Source organism: Pelmatolapia mariae, linkage group LG23 (assembly GCF_036321145.2).
Source record: "Pelmatolapia mariae isolate MD_Pm_ZW linkage group LG23, Pm_UMD_F_2, whole genome shotgun sequence".
Taxonomy (NCBI): Eukaryota; Metazoa; Chordata; class Actinopteri; order Cichliformes; family Cichlidae; genus Pelmatolapia; species Pelmatolapia mariae.
Window position 1 is genome coordinate 36,928,540 of NC_086246.1, and position 16,726 is coordinate 36,945,265.

At 42.0% G+C, this 16,726-nt stretch overlaps 5 non-coding genes across 5 annotated transcripts; all 5 read right to left on the reverse strand.

The window, feature by feature from the left end:
* Positions 1 to 3,728: 3,728 nt before the first annotated feature.
* Positions 3,729 to 3,799, reverse strand: trnag-gcc (transfer RNA glycine (anticodon GCC)). Its single transcript has one exon. It is a non-coding gene; the product is annotated as a tRNA-Gly (tRNA).
* Positions 3,800 to 5,174: 1,375 nt separating this feature from the next.
* trnam-cau (transfer RNA methionine (anticodon CAU)) lies at positions 5,175 to 5,247 on the reverse strand. Its single transcript has one exon. It is a non-coding gene; the product is annotated as a tRNA-Met (tRNA).
* A 592-nt stretch (positions 5,248 to 5,839) lies between these two features.
* Positions 5,840 to 5,910, reverse strand: trnag-gcc (transfer RNA glycine (anticodon GCC)). The gene has a single exon. It is a non-coding gene; the product is annotated as a tRNA-Gly (tRNA).
* Positions 5,911 to 7,285: 1,375 nt separating this feature from the next.
* trnam-cau (transfer RNA methionine (anticodon CAU)) lies at positions 7,286 to 7,358 on the reverse strand. The gene has a single exon. It is a non-coding gene; the product is annotated as a tRNA-Met (tRNA).
* A 591-nt stretch (positions 7,359 to 7,949) lies between these two features.
* trnag-gcc (transfer RNA glycine (anticodon GCC)) lies at positions 7,950 to 8,020 on the reverse strand. The gene has a single exon. It is a non-coding gene; the product is annotated as a tRNA-Gly (tRNA).
* Between the last annotated feature and the right edge of the window lie 8,706 nt (positions 8,021 to 16,726).

Consider the following 16,726-nt stretch of genomic DNA (forward strand, 5'->3'; position numbering starts at 1 on the left):
TCCAGGTAAACAGTGTGTGTTTTTCTCTTCCCTCTGGACTGAAATTGCACCTTCGAAAAGTAATGTTGCACCGATGACTTTTGGTAGACACACAGTAACTGCACTTTCAAGAAAATGTCTGTGAAACTGTTTGTTATGCTGTCAAGTTTCTATGTATTCCCACTGAATTTATCTTTACTCATTCCAGGTTCCTCCCAAGGTCCAAAATATGCATACTAGGTGAACTGACTTGATGCATGCTCTATTAATGTAGTTGAGCAAATCCCAGATAGTTGATTCAGTAGTTCTGGCAAAACATGAAGTGGGAAAAACATTTCATTACTCATTCAGGTCATTTATTCAGTCATTATATCAACTTTTAGGGATTTGGTGAATTAGTTATTCTAAATTGGCTTAAAAGTGCTAAATGAGTTCATGGTTTGAATAGTCACTATGACCAGAAACGTATTATATAAATGGCAGTACATTACATTCATTACAATTTCATGTGCACTCTTATAAATATCTCGCAGTCCTATTGGATGACAGGCTCCCTGAACACCGATATTCCCTGCAAGAAGGGGCAGAGCCGCCTCTTCTTCCTGCAGAGGCAGAGGTCCCTTGGTGTGTGATGAGATGCTGCGTATATTTGATCACACCGTGATGGCCTGTTTTATCCTGCTGTATGTATCTATCCATCTATGCACTTTCATTTTTTATATCTCAAGGGTAAGCATGCAGAATATGACAAGCTGGATTTTTACCACACCTTCATCACAATGACAGCCGAGCACAGTCACGATAATAATGTGAACTTGCTGAAAATATGCAGTGATGGAAAATTATTCAAATGTGCTCATTTTCCCAAGTACTGTTGTTGAATACAATAATCTTACTAGATCACAGAGAAGGAATTATTGCACTTATTGTAATTATATTGTACTAGATGCCAAATTTTGTTTTTGCACGTGTTTGCACTTCCAGATTCTATAAACTCTTTAATAAGTAAAGCTGCAGCCCAGCTCAAATGTTTTAATCTAACATTTCTTTGAATCAAGCTTCAGTATTTAGTAATTCCCGATTTATTTATTCCTTTTTTTGTGTTTTGGACAGGTTAAGTGAATAGAGTTTGGGATCACTATGTCCCAGCTATAAAATAATATAAATAATGATATATAATATCGTACACCGTGTATCAAAAACAAGAATCCATGGTCTGACTTTGTCATAACGATGCAGCAGACAGATGCATAGTCATATGAAGTGATGTCACTAAACCCAGCATAACCTAATATTAGCTACAGACAGTCAGTGAGCATTTTCTTTTAGCTTGACTGATCGCTGCTTCCAAATAGTGCACATTTTATTCATAATATTGTCAGTCCAAGCCCATTATGTATTCATTATTTTTCCAGGGTTGTGTGAAATCCCAGGGGGAAAAAAAAAACTTATACAAGGTGTAGGTCTATTCGTCTATTAGTTTATGCTGGGGGTTGGGTGTTAATCCTCGAGTGCAAAATTACTGATGGAAGATGGACAAGAAAGGGTCAAAGGCTACGTTCACACTACAGGCGAAAGCGCATCAAATCCGATTTTTTTGACCCTATGCGACCCATATCCGATCATGGTATGACAGTGTGAACGGCACAAATCCGATATTTTCAAATACTGGGTCACTTTCGTATGTGGTACTGAATCTGTTACATATCCGATGTTTTAGAAAGCGACTGCTGTTTGAACGGTCATGTCGCATTAAATCTGTCTTTTACGTCACTGACACGAGACAGATGCCAATTATCAGCGCCGGAGAAGCGCCGGAGAAGACATCGCGAACGCTTCCTGGCCATCCAGTGTAGATGTTAGTGAAACTGTTGGGAAGACAACGTTGGAGAAACGTGAACATTTTATTTGTACTGTATAATCTGCAGATTCTGACCGAAATCTGCAACAATCCTTTGAAGCACCGCTCCTCTCTAAAAGAGCAATAAGGATAATTATTAGGTTATCTACATTATTATGTAAATAACAAAATAACTTAAAGCAAAAATTGGGAAACGTAAAGTCCGAAGTCTTTATATTAAGGGACATCAGTCAAACAATATTGTTTGCTCTGGGTCCAAACAGAGCGCGTTGTGTGTGACATCTTCTTTTGCGCATGCGGGCCGCTTTGAGCGTTCACACTGGAGAGCGTTTGCTGTTGCATTTTATTTGTAGTGTGAACAAGCAGACAAAAAAATCGGATTTGATCAAAAAATCGGAATTGAGCATTAAGACCTGCAGTGTGAACGTAGCCAAAGCCACCAGGGTCTCAGTTTAGAAAAAAGAGAAGCATTGAATTTCACTTTCGTTCTTAGCGGGGTATTCCAGTGGACTTGTGAAAAATTGTCTTCGAAGTGTCCAAGACTGTGTCCACCCTGCAGTAAATGGGGCATGTGAGGCTCCATTAGTAACTGGGGGAAGGTTGGCCTTCCCCCAGGATAAACGACACCCTGGATTAAGCAACCCATCCTACTTTTAAATACCCTGGAAACAACAAGTAAGCCTGGAGTCTGAGAGTGAAGTGTTCTTTTGGGGTGATATAATATTATAAGGTCTTTGAGATAAGACGGGGCCTGTTTATTCACAGCCTTGTATGTGAGGAGAATGATTTTGAGAGCTGATGAAGAGAAGCCAATAAAGGAGAAATATGCTGTCTCTCTCTAGTCCCCCCAGTCAGTACTCTCACAGCAGCATTTTGAATCAACTGAAGGCTAAGCAGGGACTTTTTAGGACGACCTGATAATAATGTATTACAATAGTTCAACCTAGAAGTGTTAAATTAGAAGCTAAATATAACAGCTGCTGGCTATGCTTCTAATTTTTGGTTGATATTTTAATATTTTATTACGCTGAATGTCCAAGACGACTTTAGGTTTGAAGAGGAATTACAAGTTCAATTTGAGTCCATTTTATTTATAAAGCACCAATTCACAATAATAACTGTTATATATGATAAATAAAAGACCTTAAAATAATAGAGACAAAACCCCAACAATCAAATGGGGATGGTGGGATGGAAAAACACCCTTTTTCAGAAACCTTCGGCAGAATGAGGCTCAAAGATGGTGCAAATGGTTGGGGATGAAAGAAAAGGCAAAAAAAAGAAAAAAAAATCAAGGGCATACGAGGACATGACAAACCACATGATGGGAGGAAGAGTGCCAACCGGAAAATGCACGATTTCTCGAAGCTGCACAGAAAAGAAATTCTGCTTGGACAAACAAAGGCGAGTCCCCAGGTATTTAAGCCCTGAACGGGTTTTGGAGGTGAAGAGTGCCACAGGAGATCCTAAAAACGGATGGACCCATTCTGTCACATACCTCTCTGTGACGGTAAAGACCTGCGTTTCACACCTGGGCTTAAATGATGACTAATATGAATAACAGTGGGTGAACATCCCTCAAGAGGACAACCCCAGCAGGGATTAAATACCTGACAGTCTCCATCAATCGCTGCAGGCCTGAAGAAGCCTCTTGGATGAGGATAGAAAAGTCTTCACGCACCATGAAAGGAATCCAGTCACCTTCTTTGCAAGACCTCAAGACTACCCTGACCGAGAACCTACACAGACATCTGATCTCGTTAAGCCACCTCTAAACTCTGGGACGCTGCTAGCTGCACCCACAAGCAAGAGCCCACCATGTGATCTTGCGGAAATCTTGATGCCGTCTGGCCGCGACCGAGAACAAACCTAACGCATAAAGGCACTGTGCATTGGCCGGGAATCGAACCCGGGCCTCCCGCGTGGCAGGTGAGAATTCTACCACTGAACCACCAATGCTCACGGACGTGCCAGTTTTCCCACCGAATTCGCGCCATTGCCCAAGCGCTCCTCTCGAGGCACAACGGAAAATGTGGCCCGATACAGCCACGCATCACTCATCAAGACAGCTCTGTCGCAGCTCCCTGGTGGTCTAGTGGTCAGGATTCGGCGCTCTCACCACCGCGGCCCGGGTTCCATTCCCGGTCAGGGAAACTGTGTTTTGACCCAGCTCCGGCTTACCCGAAAGGGACAAGTGGACAATGGATGGGCTGCCTTTGCCACGTACTGTGTATTAAGCGAGGCTCAAGGCACCATCTCCCCCAAAAACGGACCATTCTTTGAAGCCGTCAACAAATGAAGCAGAGTTGCCAGTTCTTCAAGCCCAGGATGGGCTGCCGTCTTGGAGGTGAAGTGTGTGACAGGAGATCCTAAAATGTGTGGCCGAACTGCGCATCAAAACATGCCTCGCGTGAGGATAGAGCTCAACACCTCCAGTTTTCGAGACTTACGCATGGCAGGCGACAATTCTACCGCTGAGCTAACAACCCTTGCACGTCCGCCAATTGTCCCGCTGAATTCGCGCCACTCTCCAAAGTCTCCTCTCAAGACGCTTAAAATGGATGGACCAACTCTGTCACGTACTGCACATCAAAGCACATCGCTTGCGTGAGGCTACAAGTCACTACCTTCTGATTTCGAGATTCACGGGTGGCAGGCGACAGTTCTACTGCTGAGCCACCAGCCCTTACAAGTCTGCCAATTGTCCCGCCGAATTCGCGCCACTCTCCAAAGTCTCCTCTCAACAACATCTTGACTTAATGCAGATACGATGTCCAACCCAAGTTTGGTTTGCACAGACTTCTTGTTCCAACTTACCAGTCAGGCAAGAATGACTTCAAATTATCTCTCTCAATGGACCCTGTTGGCAAAGGAACTCCAGGCAACCTCCAGAGACTCAGCTCGGGAGCTGCTGATAACCAATTATCAGCCCTTGCTCATCGGCTTCCAATGCAAAGACATTCCTAACCCTACCTGGACAAAGTGTCCAAGAAGAAATAACAGGTAGGAGTCATTTGGGAGCCAACGTGTGGTGCCCCGCAATTCTGACCTGAGAAAAGAAAGAGGAATTGTGGTGAAAGTTGGATGAAGTGGTTCCAGAGGGCCGGCACGCATCCATAGGGGAGGATCGCCTGCCACGTGTGAGTCTTGAAATCAAACAGATGGGAAGGCTTTCCACGGGCAATGGCAGAATGATTTGGATTGATCCCTGTTCTAGATCTTGCATCAGAGGAGGCTGAAAATCCACTACAAACGGATGGTTCTTAGGCTCCAGCGTCCTCGAAATGGGTAGAAGCGGTACAAAATGGATGGACCAACTCTGTACCAAAACACCTGCCTCGTGTGAGGCTCAAACTCACGACCTTCAGATTATGAGACTGACGCGCTGCCTACTGCGCCAACGAGGCTGAGTGCCAACGAGGCTGAGTGCCAACTGGAAAATGGACGATTTCTCGAAGCTGCACAGAAAAGAAATTCAGCTTGGACAAACAAAGGCGAGTCCCCAGGTATTTAAGCCCTGAACGGGTTTTGGAGGTGAAGAGTGCCACAGGAGATCCTAAAAACGGATGGACCCATTCTGTCACATACCTCTCTGTGACGGTAAAGACCTGCGTTTCACACCTGGGCTTAAGTGATGACTAATATGAATAACAGTGGGTGAACATCCCTCAAGAGGACAACCCCAGCAGGGATTAAATACCTGACAGTCTCCATCAATCGCTGCAGGCCTGAAGAAGCCTCTTGGATGAGGATAGAAAAGTCTTCACGCACCATGAAAGAGAATCCAGTCACCTTCTTTGCAAGACCTCAAGACTACCCTGACCGAGAACCTACACAGACATCTGATCTCGTTAAGCCACCTCTAAACTCTGGGACGCTGCTAGCTGCACCCACAAGCGAGAGCCCACCATGTGATCTTGCGGAAATCTTGATGCGGAAATCTGGCCGCGACCGAGAACAAACCTAATGCCCCCCAAGGCCCCACGCATAAAGGCACTGTGCATTGGCCGGGAATCGAACCCGGGCCTCCCGCGTGGCAGGCGAGAATTCTACCACTGAACCACCAATGCTCACGGACGTGCCAGTTTTCCCACCGAATTCGCGCCATTGCCCAAGCGCTCCTCTCGAGGCACAACGGAAAATGTGGCCCGATACAGCCACGCATCACTCATCAAGACAGCTCTGTTGCAGCTCCCTGGTGGTCTAGTGGTCAGGATTCGGCGCTCTCACCACCGCGGCCTGGGTTCCATTCCCGGTCAGGGAAACTGTGTTTTGACCCAGCTCCGGCTTACCCGAAAGGGACAAGTGGACAATGGATGGGCTGCCTTTGCCACGTACTGTGTATTAAGCGAGGCTCAAGGCACCATCTCCCCCAAAAACGGACCATTCTTTGAAGCCGTCAACAAATGAAGCAGAGTTGCCAGTTCTTCAAGCCCAGGATGGGCTGCCGTCTTGGAGGTGAAGTGTGTGACAGGAGATCCTAAAATGTGTGGCCGAACTGCGCATCAAAACATGCCTCGCGTGAGGATAGAGCTCAACACCTCCAGTTTTCGAGACTTACGCATGGCAGGCGACAATTCTACCGCTGAGCTAACAACCCTTGCACGTCCGCCAATTGTCCCGCTGAATTCGCGCCACTCTCCAAAGTCTCCTCTCAAGACGCTTAAAATGGATGGACCAACTCTGTCACGTACTGCACATCAAAGCACATCGCTTGCGTGAGGCTACAAGTCACTACCTTCTGATTTCGAGATTCACGGGTGGCAGGCGACAGTTCTACTGCTGAGCCACCAGCCCTTACAAGTCTGCCAATTGTCCCGCCGAATTCGCGCCACTCTCCAAAGTCTCCTCTCAACAACATCTTGACTTAATGCAGATACGATGTCCAACCCAAGTTTGGTTTGCACAGACTTCTTGTTCCAACTTACCAGTCAGGCAAGAATGACTTCAAATTATCTCTCTCAATGGACCCTGTTGGCAAAGGAACTCCAGGCAACCTCCAGAGACTCAGCTCGGGAGCTGCTGATAACCAATTATCAGCCCTTGCTCATCGGCTTCCAATGCAAAGACATTCCTAACCCTACCTGGACAAAGTGTCCAAGAAGAAATAACAGGTAGGAGTCATTTGGGAGCCAACGTGTGGTGCCCCGCAATTCTGACCTGAGAAAAGAAAGAGGAATTGTGGTGAAAGTTGGATGAAGTGGTTCCAGAGGGCCGGCACGCATCCATAGGGGAGGATCGCCTGCCACGTGTGAGTCTTGAAATCAAACAGATGGGAAGGCTTTCCACGGGCAATGGCAGAATGATTTGGATTGATCCCTGTTCTAGATCTTGCATCAGAGGAGGCTGAAAATCCACTACAAACGGATGGTTCTTAGGCTCCAGCGTCCTCGAAATGGGTAGAAGCGGTACAAAATGGATGGACCAACTCTGTACCAAAACACCTGCCTCGTGTGAGGCTCAAACTCACGACCTTCAGATTATGAGACTGACGCGCTGCCTACTGCGCCAACGAGGCTGAGTGCCAACGAGGCTGAGTGCCAACTGGAAAATGGACGATTTCTCGAAGCTGCACAGAAAAGAAATTCAGCTTGGACAAACAAAGGCGAGTCCCCAGGTATTTAAGCCCTGAACGGGTTTTGGAGGTGAAGAGTGCCACAGGAGATCCTAAAAACGGATGGACCCATTCTGTCACATACCTCTCTGTGACGGTAAAGACCTGCGTTTCACACCTGGGCTTAAGTGATGACTAATATGAATAACAGTGGGTGAACATCCCTCAAGAGGACAACCCCAGCAGGGATTAAATACCTGACAGTCTCCATCAATCGCTGCAGGCCTGAAGAAGCCTCTTGGATGAGGATAGAAAAGTCTTCACGCACCATGAAAGGAATCCAGTCACCTTCTTTGCAAGACCTCAAGACTACCCTGACCGAGAACCTACACAGACATCTGATCTCGTTAAGCCACCTCTAAACTCTGGGACGCTGCTAGCTGCACCCACAAGCGAGAGCCCACCATGTGATCTTGCGGAAATCTTGATGCGGAAATCTGGCCGCGACCGAGAACAAACCTAATGCCCCCCAAGGCCCCACGCATAAAGGCACTGTGCATTGGCCGGGAATCGAACCCGGGCCTCCCGCGTGGCAGGCGAGAATTCTACCACTGAACCACCAATGCTCACGGACGTGCCAGTTTTCCCACCGAATTCGCGCCATTGCCCAAGCGCTCCTCTCGAGGCACAACGGAAACTGTGGCCCGATACAGCCACGCGTCACTCATCAAGACAGCTCTGTCGCAGCTCCCTGGTGGTCTAGTGGTCAGGATTCGGCGCTCTCACCACCGCGGCCCGGGTTCCATTCCCGGTCAGGGAAACTGTGTTTTGACCCAGCTCCGGCTTACCCGAAAGGGACAAGTGGACAATGGATGGGCTGCCTTTGCCACGTACTGTGTATTAAGCGAGGCTCAAGGCACCATCTCCCCCAAAAACGGACCATTCTTTGAAGCCGTCAACAAATGAAGCAGAGTTGCCAGTTCTTCAAGCCCAGGATGGGCTGCCGTCTTGGAGGTGAAGTGTGTGACAGGAGATCCTAAAATGTGTGGCCGAACTGCGCATCAAAACATGCCTCGCGTGAGGATAGAGCTCAACACCTCCAGTTTTCGAGACTTACGCATGGCAGGCGACAATTCTACCGCTGAGCTAACAACCCTTGCCCGTCCTCCAATTGTCCCGCTGAATTCGCGCCACTCTCCAAAGTCTCCTCTCAAGACGCTTAAAATGGATGGACCAACTCTGTACCAAAACACCTGCCTTGTGTGAGGCTCGAACTCACGACCTTCAGATTATGAGACTGCCGCGCTGCCAACTGCGCCAACGGTAAGGTTTATAATTAATAGAACATTTGCTGCTTCCCAGTGTAGTGGCAGTGCTCAAATGCCCTGCCCATCAGAAGACAGACACCTCATCCGCTTTCAATGCAAATACATTCCTAACCCTACCTGGACAAAGTGTCCAAGACGAAATAACAGGTCTGGCTTACCCGAAAGGGACAAGCGGTAGACAATGAATGGGCTGCCTTTGCCACGTACTGTGTACGTACTTGCAGATAGTTATAAATACAGGATAAACACTGTGGGCTCCAGGAAACGTAGCAGAGGTACTGCAGGTTGTCTGAAGGCGCACTCACACACTGTCACAGAAGATTGCAGGGATCCGAAAACGCAGAAAGGTCTGCACAGAAACAGAGAGTAAGCAAAGGCAAGAACTAATGGAAAATATGACATGACTGTGGCATGTTACGTTACCTTGGTGATGCAATGATCTGGTTGTTGAGAAGATAGCATGGACACCTCATGAGGAGCAGGGGAGCAATCAGCTGATTGTTTACAAGTGACCGCAGGAGAGGAAGGCAGAGGTGCATCCCCTGAAAAAGATAAGCACACGGACAACAACACGGACAGAGGAGAGAGAGAAAAAAGCAGGCCGAGAACAGAGGGCTCTGGGACCATGACATCTACAAAGGCCCATTTTCAGCAATTATACCTGTTGTTGTGGTACATTGTGTTACCTGCTGTCAGTTTTCTCATGTTAAATCCAAACTTGTCAATCAAGAAATCTTTTTCCAAAGACATCAGCACAAACCGAAATCATTGTGCAGATTAACAACAGTAAATTTGCGAGGTTTGTGATGGATCGTCCCATTTTTGCTTTATAATCGCATTAAATCAAATTTGCATCTGGTTTATAACCATGTGATCTGTCCATACAAGAGTGATTGATACTAAAAAAGTGCCCATTTGTAACTGTGTAGACATTTCCTAACACATAAGTGATTTACCATAAATGATTAATAAAAAAGACATCTGTGAGAACATTACTGATAAACTTCATGTAATATTACGTTAAAGCTAATGTAAATTCCTAACTGGAACAAGAATGTTTCAATCTGACCACAAACTTTTGAGCAGTAGTGTGTATTGTGTACATGTGTCTGTCTTTATCTGATCAGGATTATTTTAGTTATGTCTATCATCAAAAACTCAGTTGAAGTGTTTTAACTCTGATGGGAAACTCTCCCTAACAAGTCCACTTTATTGCTGCGTGCTCATTTTGTCCTATTAGTGGCTCATAGGTGTCTACCTAGTCCACTTTATGCATGTGTGGTTTTTCCCATATTTCTAACGTGCTAATTTATTTTGTTGTGATTTATTATCAGCCAGACCTATATTTGCTTTAAATGACGAATTCATTTAAGACTGAGTGATTTATGTAAGTCTGGGATGGTATGTGTTAACAGCTGCCCATAGATCCTACCGGCCGGATCTTCTTTTCATTGATATTGCTGTTATGACTGATGAAGCCGAGCTGGTGAGTTTCTGTGTTAACTAAATAATATGTTAAAGCTATAAATATGACTGTTACCAAACTGTAATGTCATTAATAGGATTGCTTTGTTAATGTTGTATGGTTGTTTATTTTGTGTCTTTCAGTTGATTACCTGGCTTCTGTAAAGGCACGGTTACTGTACTGGTGTTAGCTTATGCTTGTGCAATAAAGCTTATAAAAGGCAGCAATCAGATGTCCGAGCCTGAGTACGACACAGTTTCATCAGTTAAAACACACCCTTACGGTGCGAGTTTACTAAATTAAAGGTAGTTAGCTTAGTAAAAAACGTACAATGCATGATCCCCATTTACAGCAATTATACCGAGTGTGTACATTATATAACCTACACTCAGTTTATCATATTAAATCTCAACTTATTAGGTACCAAACCTTTTTCCAAAGACATCAGTACAAACCAAAATCATTGTGCAGATTAACAACAGTAAATTTGTGAGGTTTGTGATGGATCATCCCATTTTTGCTTTATAATCGCATTAAATCAAATTTGCACCTGGTTTATAACCATGTGATCTGTCCATACAGGAGTGATTGATACTAAAAAAGTGCCCATGTGTAACTGTGTAGACATTTCCTAACACATCATGAGTGATTTACCATAAATGATTAATAAAAAAGACATCTGTGGAAAAGTTACTGATAAACTTCATGTAATATTATGTTAGAGCTAATGTAAATTCCTAACTGAAACAAGAATGTTTCATTCTGACCACAAACTTTTGAGCAGTAGTGTGTATTGTGTACATGTGTCTGTCTTTATCTGATCAGGATTATTTTAGTTGTGTCTATCATCAAAAACTGAGTTGAAGTGTTTAGGTCTGAAGGCAAACTCTCCCTAACAAGTCCACTTTATTGCTGCGTGCTCATTTTGTCCTATTAGTGGCTCATAGATGTCTAACTAGTCCACTTTATGCATGCTTCCTAATCTGTCACGCTTATGAGTGGCTCATGGTTGCTTAAGGCCTATGTCTGTACTTGACCACAGAGGCAGAGCATCATTCGATCCTGCCAGCTGCCTATCTAGGGAGCATTTCAAGGATGACAGACTCCACTTTCTCTGCAGCAAGACAGCTCATAACTTTTTAACACTGTCTCCCCGTCCTCATATTTGTACATTATCTTCCATAATAGATAACTATACACTATCTTTGAAATCTAACTGAGTTGAAGTGTTTAGGTCTGAAGGCAAACTCTCCCTAACAAGTCCACTTTATTGCTGCGTGCTCATTTTGTCCTATTAGTGGCTCATAGGTGTCTAACTAGTCCACTTTATGCATGCTTCCTAATCTGTCACGCTTATGAGTGGCTCATGGTTGCTTAAGGCCTATGTCTGTACTTGACCACAGAGGCAGAGCATCATTCGATCCTGCCAGCTGCCTATCTAGGGAGAATTTCAAGGATGACAGACTCCACTTTCTCTGCAGCAAGACAGCTCATAACTTTATAACAGTGTTTCCCTGTCCTCATACTTCCACTACAGCTACACTACAGCTCAAAAGTTTGAAGTCAATTAGAATTGTCTTATTTTTCTAAAATACTAAAAGTCTTTTTCATATTTTGTAAATTAGTCTGAAATACAAAGAAATATCAATGTTTAAAACTCACACTGATCACAAATTATGATTGATGTTTGATAAAATATTTACAGGTGTACAGATGCCCATTTACAGCAATTATAGCTACTGTGTACATTATATAACCTACACTCAGTTTATCATATTAAATCTCAACTTATTAGTCAACAAACCTTTTTCCAAAGACATCAGCACAAACCAAAATCATTGTGCAGATTAACAACAGTAAATTTGCGAGGTTTGTGATGGATCATCCCATTATTTCTTTATAATCGCAAAGTCAAATTTGCACCTGGTTTATAACCATGTGATCTGTCCATACAGGAGTGATTGATACTAAAAAAGTGCCTATGTATAAGTAAACACATTTAAATCATATCATATTCAAATCCCATTATATTAAATCTCAACGTTTTAGTGACCAAACCTTTTTCCAAAGACATCAGGTTTAACCAACATCATCTTTCCAACTAATTTAAAATTAAATTTGCCATGTTCACTTTTTAAACATCCCATTTTTTATTATTAATGTCATTAAAACAAATTTGCACATTTGTATAACAACAGCTGGGCCTGCAGATCTGTAATATAATCGTAGTTAACCACGGCTTAGGTACTTTGATCTGCAGTGACCTCGGGGGTCTGCATACCTATTTTTTATTTTCACAGGTGCAGAGCCTTTTCTACAATATTACAAATAAACTGCATCTTTTAAAAGTTCCATTAGCATTAACGGAGACCAACAAGTAACTAAAGATTTAACACACTGATCAGTAGAGAAAAAAGAAAATAACCCATTTCAACATTTTCAGTTCAGATCAAAATTATTGTTCTGATTAAGGAAACAGTAAATTTTGCCACATTATTGTCCTGATCCTCCAATTTTCTTTTTCTAGTGTGATTACTCCAAATTCAACTTTAAATACATAAATAAACAAAAGCAGATACACACCCAGATGTTTAAACCTTCTGGGTTGTTTTCTTTTTTATCAGTTTAACACATGGATTAATTTTCACTTCTTACAGTAAGAATCCTCCAACAACCTTTTGAAAGAAACATTTTTTTTGTCTTTCCTCAATTTTGAGACCAACTGAACCCACAAAACTGAAGCTCCAGACCCCAAACTAACCAAATTTAATGTTTCCTTAATCAGCACAGTAATTTTAACTCTTGGTGTGTGATGTCTACTCACAGTTTTGGTGCTTGCTTCTTCGACTTGATCCACGATTAGCTTGACACCATCTCTCTGCTGTTTTCTCTCTCCTCGTGCTTCCCCCTCATGCGTCCTGTCCTCAGATATAATCCAACAAGCTGCCTCCTTGTTTCCTCTTTGACTTGTGTTAAGTTAAGTTAAGAGTTAAGAGAAATCCAGAAAAGTTTTCCTGCTTCAAAAGCTCTTCCAGCTGCCTGTCTTGTTGTCCTCCTTTAAATGTTTTCTTTTGCATTTTTGTATTTGTATTTTTTTGACTTCATATTGCCATGACAACATAACACAGAGCATTATGGTAGATTAATTCAGGGGGTTCTGTCCTCCTGCAGAACTGTTGGTGATGTCATGGGGAGCAGAAATCTAAAATTGTGTTAATGAGATTTATCTTTAAACAGACACTCACTGATCCTGCAAGAGCAGGAATTTAACTACAAACCCTCATAGTCCCCATCAGGATTGGTCATTCTGCTCTGCAGTAATGGTCACAGTGGCTGGTTTAAGTTTGTCCCATAGAAATCCTTGATAATTTTCAGGGTGCATGAGTGTTAGATTGTATCTCCATCTCATCCTAAACAAGTTACAAACATGTAGAAGGCATTCATCCACAAGATTTTAGTTTGTTTGAGCTGAAATTCAGTTTTTCATATTCTAGTTTTTTCTTCAATCAACAGGCAGCTTAAATATCCTGAATGACAATTGCTCATTATCAGAGCTCACATACATGTGTTTTTTTTCTTTAATATGATTTCATTTGGATGACTTCACATACACAAAATTAAAATGCATGTCAAATATACAATGTATTATGCTGAGATTTTTATAAACAGTTTACTTGTTAATAAAGTTACTTGTTAATAAAAATGAGCACGGTACAAAAATCTGCTAAACAATAAAGTCAGTGACATCCGTTTTCACCAACGCTTTTTCTGTCTACACTAGTTTAAATGTTGTGGATTCTACAACTCATCAGACTTCGTGGCGCCTTCTTACTATAAAAACCACAACAATACATTTTCACGGCAGGGCTGTTTGAGCACTGTGGTGGAAATGTAGGACAGTTCAAAGTAGTAGGAAAAATAAAAAGAACATTTTATTCTTTATTCAAAATATTTTTATAATTATGATATCTCTTTAACCTACACCCACTACACATTTTCTTTAGACAATCACTGGTTGCTTCCCAAAGATCTGGAAGCTGATTGACAATAACACCACTGCTATTGTGAGAGTGGCGCTCAGGATTGCAGCTCTGGAGGTTACATTACATTACATTAGGATGAACTATATGGTGAATGGATGGGCCCCGAAAAGCGCTATATAAATGCAATCCATTATTTTATTTTATTTTTTTCTCCTTTTGGCACCTTTTCTTACCTTATTTTTGAAATTTTAACCCCTTACTTATGTGCCATGGCTTTCTCAATGATCCTTTTCTGTAGGATAAAATCTGAAAGCATCTAACTACAAATGACAAAGGCCTCAGAGGAATCCCTTGGACCTGGCGTCCACATATGTGGACATCACATTTTGGGTTATTTAGACCAAAATACTCAATTTTGCTCTACAAGGGCCTGATATCCACTTACGAGGATACACTTGTACTGCTATTGTTCTATCGAAATTTTAAATGAATATCCTCATATGTGGCTCTCATTTTTCTTAGAAACAAAAATTAAGTAAAAATAAATAAATCTGGTAATTCTTTGTTTTTACATTCATCAGGTCCCAATCAGCCCAAATATCAAAGAGAAATTAAAAATGCATGCAGTGGAAGAGTTCGGGTCTTAGGAGGTTAAATCACTGGAATCTTTCTACTTCTTTTATCACTTCCTGTAATGAAAGTCTTATGCAATCAGATTTAATAAATCACATAACAAATCTATTTTGCTACATTTAAATCTAGCTAATAGATGCAATTAATGAATGTATTTTATCAATGTAAACATCTACGTATGTATGCTATCTACTTAAGAACATTTTGCATTTATAAAATCAGCTAAGCACACTGCATACACACACGCAAACACACACACACACTGTGTATTTGACCAGTGATTATTTATTGTCTTCACTAATGAGGAATTTGTTGATAAATGTATTCATTGTGATAATGAAACATAACCTGTCATCAATATTGGAGACTGAAAGGACTGCTATAAAAGGGTGTTTTGTTTGTTTGTTTGTTTTTGTTTTCCACAATTCAGCTTGTAAAATAGCACCAAAGTTGATACATGATATGTTTATATAGTCTAAAAGTGACTGATTCTTAAATAAAGTCCATATTTCTGGGAGTTTTTGAACTGGCTGCAAGCATTTGTGTCATCTTACAGTAGGTAAGCGCAGGGAAGAAGTGACTAAAATCCTTAAGGGTTCTCATTTATTACACTTTATTACACAAGAAAACACATTGGACATATAGAGGTTACCTTTTGCTTTTAACTACAGAGTTTAACTTATCTGAAACCATTAAGACAGGAAACATGAGCTGAAATGTGAAATTCTACATGTTTATGTATAACCTGGAGCAAATGGTAGCTTTAATTTGAGATAAGAAGGCTTCTGTGTTTGACTCAGGCAGTATGAATTACCTACATAGAAACTGTTAGCAGAGCTGAAGTTTCTCACCCTGGTTTAGTTGTGTATAAATTTGGACTCTGGCTTCATTGGACACTTAGAGTCTGGATAAAAAACTTCCTGATGCTGAGTGAACAGTTGATCTCTGGAATTTTGCTGGTTAATAAAAGTACAGGAAAAAGGTTAAATGACTTGTCTGAGACAATCTGCCTCGAGATATTTCCACTATGTAATAAATACACTTAACGGCCGTTATATTAATTACACCTTACTTGTGCCAAATGGCATATAGATAGATAGATAGATAGATAGATAGATAGATAGATAGATAGATAGATAGATAGATAGATAGATAGATAGATAGATAGATGGATATAAGAAACTATATTAGCATTGGCTAATAACATACTTTCCTGTTTTTGTGACGGCTCAAAATTAAAACCCTGAATCATCACTACTGGTGTGAACTAAAGGGTGTCATCTTTTTCTTTTCAATCCATTAAGTACCACATTTTGTAGACTGAGCAAGAAAGGCAGTAAGCTCTTCGTGGTGACCCCAGAAAATTTCATTTATCACCTTCTAGCATACAGCTGACACTGCTCGACATCTTCCAGTGTAGTGTAAGAGTCCCGCCACAAGGAGGCACTGCAGCCTTTCAAACCAACTGTTTCTGTTTCCAAAGCGGTGCCAACCATCACCACCGATCATTGTATGGATGTCTGTTTGTGTTGATACACAACTTGAAGCCACCGCTGTTCAGGCATCACATTACAGGGGTTGAAAAAAAGCTTTGCACTGACTTATAGAAGTACTACAACCCCACCTTCTTTTAAAAAAAAATATTTTGCAGTTCTCGATTTTAGAAGTGTTGGTCTTTATCTGCTAGGATTAGGGTAAACACTTGTGATTGTATGTTTTTAATCAAATATGTTTTATTATTAATATTGAAATGAGTTTTAACCAGGTTAGTTCTTGTCAGTTCAGGTCAGGTCGGGTCAGTTCTTGTTGTTGGGTTATTTCTTAGTTACATTGTAGCATGTGACAATATTTAAAAGCTACACTTTAGTTGTGGTGTGTCAAACTTATTTTACATTGCGGGTTGAACACAGCCCACTATGACCT